General features: G+C 37.9%; 1 pseudogene; it reads left to right on the top strand.

Moving 5' to 3' along the window:
• The first annotated feature begins 578 nt into the window (after positions 1-578).
• Positions 579-7420, top strand: LOC116117846 (annotated as a pseudogene).
• The last annotated feature ends 329 nt before the right edge of the window (positions 7421-7749 follow it).

The following is a 7749-nucleotide window of genomic DNA, read 5'->3' as shown; positions in this document are numbered from 1 at the left end:
TTCCTGGGATTGAAATGTGAGAATGAGAGTTAGACGTTTTTCATACACAAACGCGTCTCTCTCTCTTTTACCTCTCTTGCTGTTTCGGAATTTTGTTGATGGAGCTGGTTTTCACGTTTTGAATTTGTGTGAACTTTTACAGGAACATTTGAACCTCAGCTTCTTGTAGAGTACTGTGAGTTAGAGAAAGAGGAGAGAAAAGAAAAGGTCCTAATTTGAGGTTATTTTTGAGGTACAATGGACTTCTCCTTATCTTTTTGTACATGTTCTAACTTCAATTTTGTTTCAGTAACAATGCAACTACTAAGCTCCATTGGAGCTTACTGCATTAGTTTGGTTTGTTCATAATTTGTATCCTCTTCCCACTTGCATTCATGATCTTTTTCTTTTTTACTCTTGTGGGTGGATTTTCACCTTTTTCTTGCCTTATTGTTTCTTTCAATCAAAGCCAGAAATTGATGACAATTCTTTTAATGGATGATCTGAACATTTAGTGATAAAAAAATTCTTATTATTTATATTTCTTTTTGTTGGTATGCAAATCAGGGCTTGGAGAGCAAGAAAAAAGATAAAAAATGATGGAGGATCTATGGTTAATGTTCTGTGGGAATCTGGTTGTTCAGATACTTCTGGAAAGCGAAGCAATTCTCTTTTTTGTGTTTCAGTAACACCAATTCATGTATCAATCATGCATTATCATTTGCTTTGATGTTTTGCTTCTGGTCATGCTCTTATTCATTTGATTCAAAGTCATCATCAAAAGGCTTCACACTCTGGCACGTTTTCAACGATTTGCACCACTGCAGATAATAGCTGCAGTGCTCAATGGATGTCTTGGATTAGTGTATCTGGTTTTAGGCATTTGGATTTTGGAAGAGAAGCTGAGGAAAACTCGACTGCTTTACCTTTGAATTGGTGGTTATATTACTGATTCAAGGTGTCACATGGTTTGTTGTGTTTGACAATAAGCCTAAGGGGAAGCCGTCTTCCAAGAGCACCAATGCGGCTACTGTCCATTCTTACCTTCTTATTCTCTGGGATGGTGTGTGTTTTATCTACTTTGCTGCCATACTTAGCAAAAAAATATCAATAAAAATAGCCTTAGATGTTCTTTCTTTCCCTGGAGCATTGTTGCTGCTGATATATGCTTATAGGGAAATAACCATGAAGAAAGTGACACAAAGGCTAGCGAAAGTGGTCTATATATGACCCTTTGAATGGTGAGCCAATGGGATAAGTAAAACTGATTCTGTTGTCAGTTACTGGATTTTCCAAGCTGGTTTCTTCATTAACTATCATTCTGGTGGTTGAATCCATTGATAAAAGGGGTAGGGAGAAGACTCTTGAGGATGAGAGACATACCTAGTCTGCGTGAGGCAGATCGAGCAGAAAGCTGTTTCTCAATTCCTGGATCAGTTGAACAAACAGAAACAAATTGAACCATCATCTCAACCATCAATCTTGAGGACAATAATAATATGTCACTGGAAAGAGATTTTCGTGTCTGGGTTCTTTGCTTTGCTAAAGATTCTTACCATCTCAGCTGGTCCTCTGCTACTGAATGCCTTCATTTTGGTTGCTGAGGGAAGCACAGCTTTCAAATATGAAGGTTATGTCTGGCCATAGCCCTTTTCTTTGCAAAGAGCTTAGAATCCTTACACAAAGGCAGTGGTATTTCAGAAGCAGACTAATTGGTTTGAAGGTCAGTCTTTGCTCACAGCAGCCATTTACAAGAAGCAATTGAGATTGTCAAATGCTGCCAGGCTGACGCACTCAGGTGGTGAGATAATGAACTATGTTACAGTGGATGCTTACAGGATCGGAGAATTCCCTTTCTGGTTCCACCAAACCTGGACAACAAGTCTGCAGCTTTGTATTGCCCTTGTAATTCTCTTCCGTGCCGTGGGTTTAGCAACAGTTGCAGCCTTGGTGGTTATAATCCTCACTGTGCATATCAACACCCACTTGCAAAGCTGCAACACAAGTTCCAAAGCAAGCTCATGGTTGCACAGGATGAGAGACTCAAGCTTGTCACGAGGCCCTTGTGAACATGAAAGTTTTGAAACTGTATGCATGGGAAACCCATTTCAAGAAGGTCATTGAAAATTTACGGAAGGTGGAATATAAATGGTTATCCCAGTGCAGTTGCGAAGGCATATAATAGCTTTCTCTTCTGTGTCATCGCCTGTGTTGGTTTCGACTGCCACCTTGGGGCATGCTATTTCCTCAAGATTCCTCTATATGCTAGTAATGTTTTCACTTTTGTTGCGACTTTACGTCTTGTTCAAGACCCTATAAGATGACCCTGATGTTATTGGAGTTGTCATTCAAGCAAAGGTTGCATTTGCACGTGTTGTGAACTTCCTTGAGGCACCAGAGCTACAGGGTGCACTGTGAGGCAAAAGGGCAACTTGGAGAATGTAAACCATGCCATTTTCATCAAATCAGCCAATTTTTCTTGGGAGAAATTCTTTGAAGTCCACGCTGAGAATATAAGCTTAGAAGTTAGACCTGGAGAAAAGGTGGCTGTATGCGGAGAAGTTGGTTCGGGAAAATCGACCCTTTTAGCAGCAATTCTTGGAGAAGTTCCAAAAACTGAGGGAACTGTAAGTTGCTACTGTTCTTATTCTATCTTCTGTAGTAGTAGATACTTGTAAACCTTTTCTAATTTTCTCCTGATAGTTGGTCTGCACTTCTAAAGTTTGTAATCTTGCATTTATAGGCCTAATATAATTTTAAACCTGTTTTTTTTTTTTTAATATCTGTAGATTCAAGTGTATGGAAATATATTTAAACCTGTTTTTTTTTTTAATATCTGTAGATTCAAGTGATGGAAAGATAGCCTATGTTTCCAAACAGCTTGGATCCAAACTGGGAGCATACGAGAGAACATTTTATTTGGGTCTTCTATGGATAGCCAACGATACCAGAAACACTTGAAAGGTGTTCCTTGGTCAAAGATCTTGAGTTGCTTCCTTATGGTGATCACACTGAAATAGAGAAAGAGAGTTAATTTGAGTGGTGGTCAGAAGCAAGATTCACTGGCTCGTGCTCTTTATCAGGATGCTGAATATTATTTGTTGGATGATCCATTCAGTGCTGTGGATGCTCATACGGCCACAAGTTATTTAATGTAACTGCTTTTCTTTTTGAACATGATCTCTATAATACCTTGGTTTTCGGAAAGCTAACTTAAACTCTCCCAGGAATATGTTATGGGAGCACTTTCAGAGAAGGCAGTTTTACTTGTGCTCATCAAGTTGATTTCCTACCTGCATTTGATTCTGTTTTGGTTAGTGTACTCTCAATTTCTTTTCTTCTCTTCCTTCTGTGTTTTGAAGTAACTTGAGATTTTTTTGTAGTCTGGATTTTCCATTTCTAGTTGCCATGTCATTATTCTGGAGCACTTTCAGTGTTAGATATCTTCTGTTACCTTAAGGGCTTAGTTGCTTAATCTAAACAAACTGATTGAATTTAATCAATTTGGATCTAGAATGCACTTGCTTGCAGCTTTAACCTCAACCATCTATTGGTTAATTACTATTTCTGCAATTTGATGGCATCTGCATCATCTTTCATGTCTTTTTTCATGTTCAAAGTCTCCAAACTTTTTTGTATTGTATGTTTTATGTTTGTATTAGATTCTATAAGTTATAGGACTATTGTTTTGGTTTCTATTCACCAAGTAGCCTATGAAAGAATACATAGTTAGTGTTGTCCGGTCTTAATAATTCGCTTCTTACTCTACGCAATGAACAATCTGGTCAGACAGAGAACACATAGTGACCGTGCAGTCGAAATAGATAATTGAAATGTATGGCTTTGTGCAAACTCTGTTGCATTTTTTCTTTTTTATGATCTTTCTATAACTAGTTATTGGTAGTAATCTTGTTTTTTCTGACAGTTAATGTCAGATGGGGAAATCCTGCGGGCAGCTTCTTATCATCAGTTATTGTCATCAAGTAAAGAATTTCAGGACCTTGTCAATGCACACAAAGAAACTGCTGGTTCTGAGAGACTTGCCGTTGTTACTTCTCAGAAGCATGGTACACCTGCTTAAGAGATCAAGAAGGGTTATGTGGACAAACAATTTAAAGCACCCAAAGGTGATCAGCTGATAAAACAAGAAGAGAGAGAAATAGGAGACACAGGGTTACAGCCATACATACAATATCTGAATCAGAACAAAGGCTTTTTGTTCTTCAGCTTGGCTGGTCTTTCCCACCTTGTATTTGTGTTTGGTCAGATATCACAGAACACTTGGATGGCTTCCAATGTAGATAATCCTCATGTTAGCACATTGCGGCTGATAGTAGTTTACTTAGTGATTGGATTTACCTCAACAGCATTTTTGCTGTGTAGATCTCTCTCTACTGTTTTCTTAGGTCTTCGATCATCACAATCTATATTTTCACAGCTTCTAAATTCTCTTTTCCGTGCACCTATGTCGTTTTATGACTCCACACCTTTGGGAAGGATACTTAGTCGGGTAAGCATCTTGATTGTAAAATGTTTGCCTACAAAGAGGGGTTGATGAAACTAATATTTCTTTTAATGTTTGAATGTTGGTCCTTAATATAGGTCTCCTCCGATCTGAGTATTGTTGACCTTGATATCCCGTTCAGTTTAATCTTTGCTGTTGGGGCTACCACTAATGCTTATACTAATCTTGGAGTACTAGCTGTTGTCACCTGGCAAGTTCTGTTTGTCTCAATACCAGTGATTTTTGTGGCTATTCGCTTGCAGGTAATATTATGCAAATTTTCCTAATGAGTTATATTCAGTGGGGCAGTCTTCTATAATCTTCCATGGGACATATATTTTGGAGTTGTCACGATGAACCTTAACAAGTAAGTTACTGATTATTATATAAATTTTCTTTTTTCAGAGATATTATTTTTCTTCTGCTAAAGAATTGATGCGGATCAATGGCACAACCAAGTCTTTTGTGGCAAATCATTTGGCCGAGTCAGTAGCAGGAGCTATGACAATAAGGGCCTTTGAGGAGGAAGAGCGTTTTTTTGCAAAGAGCCTTGATCTCATTGATACCAATGCTAGTCCTTTCTTCCACAGTTTTGCTGCAAATGAGTGGTTGATTCAAAGGTTAGAAGTGCTCAGTGCAGCTGTTATCTCGTCGGCAGCACTCTGCATGGTTTTGCTTCCTCCTGGAACTTTTAGCCCAGGTGAGTACTATTGGTATCTTCAAAGAGCCACTGCTATCTTCTAATTCGCAAATATCCATGGACATATTTTAGAATTTGAAATATTTTTTGAGACAGATTCTTCATATATCATTAAGCTACTAATTGTTATTCAATTACTTCTGTTATGTACAGGATTTATCGGGATGGCACTTTCTTATGGCCTTTCCTTAAATGTTTCCCTAGTTATGTCTATCCAGAACCAGTGTACTATAGCAAATTATATCATTTCTGTGGAAAGACTAAACCAATACATGCATGTACAAAGTGAAGCCCCTGAAGTGATAGAAGACAGTCGCCCTCCAGCCAACTGGCCTGCTGTGGGTAAAGTGGATATCTGCGATTTACAGGTAAAAATTCTATTATGTTCATTACTGTTCTGTCTGAATGGTGATTAGTATACTGAGAAATTTATTGATCAACAGATCAGATATAGGCCTGATGCACCACTTGTCCTTCGGGGCATCAGTTGCACATTTGAAGGAGGTCACAAAATTGGTATTGTTGGCCGAACTGGCAGTGGAAAGACTACTCTCATAGGTGCTCTATTTCGTTTAGTGGAGCCAGCTGGAGGGAAGATTATAGTAGATGGCATTGATATCTGTAAGATTGGGCTTCATGATCTGAGGACACGTTTTGGTATAATTCCTCAAGAACCTACACTTTTCAATGGCACTGTGAGATATAATTTGGATCCTTTATCTGAACATACAGACAAGGAAATATGGGAGGTAAGTTTCGATACTATTTTGTTCTCTGTTGATGTTTAGGATCTAACAGATGCTTTGACTGAAATTCTTGTTCATTGAAGTACTTTTTGGTTTTTTACATCTGCATGCTAATCATTTCCTGGGCACTTTCTTAGGTTCTTGGAAGATGTCAGCTTCTGGAAGCTGTCCAGGAGAAAGAAGAAGGCCTTGACTCCTTAGGTAAGTATAGTGGCATCTATAAATTTTCAGGCTTCTATTTTTGATAGTGATATTAACTATGAATTGGTAATATAGTTGTGGATGATGGATCAAACTGGAGCATGGGGCAAAGACAACTATTCTGTTTGGGGCGTGCGCTGTTAAGGAGAAGCCGGATATTGGTGCTTGATGAAGCAACTGCATCAATCGACAATGCAACTGACACCATTTTACAGAAAACTATTCGGACTGAATTCGCAGATTGTACTGTGATTACAGTGGCTCACAGGATACCAACGGTGATGGATTGCACCATGGTACTTGCCATTAGTGATGGTGAGTGACTGAGTCCCGTTTTTGAGCTTCATCTGATATTAATATAACTTAATGAAGGATTCATATATTTAAACAAGGAGTATTTTCTATGTTGCAGGAAAGCTTGTGGAGTATGATGAGCCAATGAATTTAATGAGGAGGGAAGATTCGCTTTTTGGGCAGCTTGTGAAGGAATACTGGTCTCAGTTGCACTCTGCAGAATCACATTAAAATGAAAAACTATTTCTTGTCTCTCTTGCCTTGGCAGCAAGAATTGTAAGTAGGATGTATAGTATTGCCGCAATATGTTAGGGGTAGAGAGCAAAGAACAAGAGGAACATTTGTTCCATTAGTCGGTTGCATTAAGCCGTATTCAAACCCCTATGCGTATTTATCAAAAGCATTGAGGTCTGGTACACCAGTTTTCTTAGGAATTTCAACAGCTTTTCTCATACTGCAAAATTAACTGGACCTTCTCCAAGCTTTCGACTTTGAAACACATGCAAATATGACCAAAAACGAAGATGGAAATATAAATGCTGAAAATGACCATAAATTAAACTATATTTTCTCACATGTGGATATGGGTATAATACTTGTCAAGTGAGCTGGCTGTGCTCTTCAAGTTTCAATAAGAAGCTTGTTGATTATCTTCAAGTCACAATAAGTACCATTTGAAAGAGAAACAGAAGAGAGCGAGGAAAAACTAAATCCTTAAACACATTGTTTGTCCAGTTTATGAAAGTGAGTGATTAGCCCACAAAATGGCTCACAAAAACTCTTTTGATATCTAGTATTTACAAAATAAAGGGACTTTAATTTTTAAACTAATTCAAACTTGGCATGCGTTGTAATATCATTCTTTGGTTGAAGAAACAAGAGGGAGAATCTGTCACTGGGTTTCTTTTAAAAAATGTTATCTTTATGCAGTTGTTTAATTTGTAATTTGTTTTGTATGGTGTCTTGTTTTTATAAAGGAATCAATATTTTAACGCATTAGCGTCCCGGATTAGAATTTTCATCCTGGGATTGATTTAATATATGACTATGAGAGTGAGACGTTTCTGATACAGGCTGATAAGTCTCTGTTGAAACAGTGATAATTTGCTGGAAATTTTGTTGGAAATTCAGTTTGTTTTTTAATCAATTTTTGGCGCCAAAGAACTGCTGCTGTCTCCTCTGTCTGCCGTGAATGGAGCTGCTTTAGTGGTTGATTTTTAGTGACATGTTTAGGTGCAATCAGCTAAGATTAAGGATGTATTTGTTGTAAACCTTACTTTTAAATTTCAAATCTGAATTGTCTGTTTTTAGTTGGTGTAATAGTA

This window comes from Pistacia vera, unplaced genomic scaffold (assembly GCF_008641045.1).
Source record: "Pistacia vera cultivar Batoury unplaced genomic scaffold, PisVer_v2 Contig824, whole genome shotgun sequence".
Classification (NCBI taxonomy): domain Eukaryota; kingdom Viridiplantae; phylum Streptophyta; class Magnoliopsida; order Sapindales; family Anacardiaceae; genus Pistacia; species Pistacia vera.
Note: the sequence above shows the minus strand (reverse complement) of the source record. Positions and strands in the feature narration are given on the sequence as shown.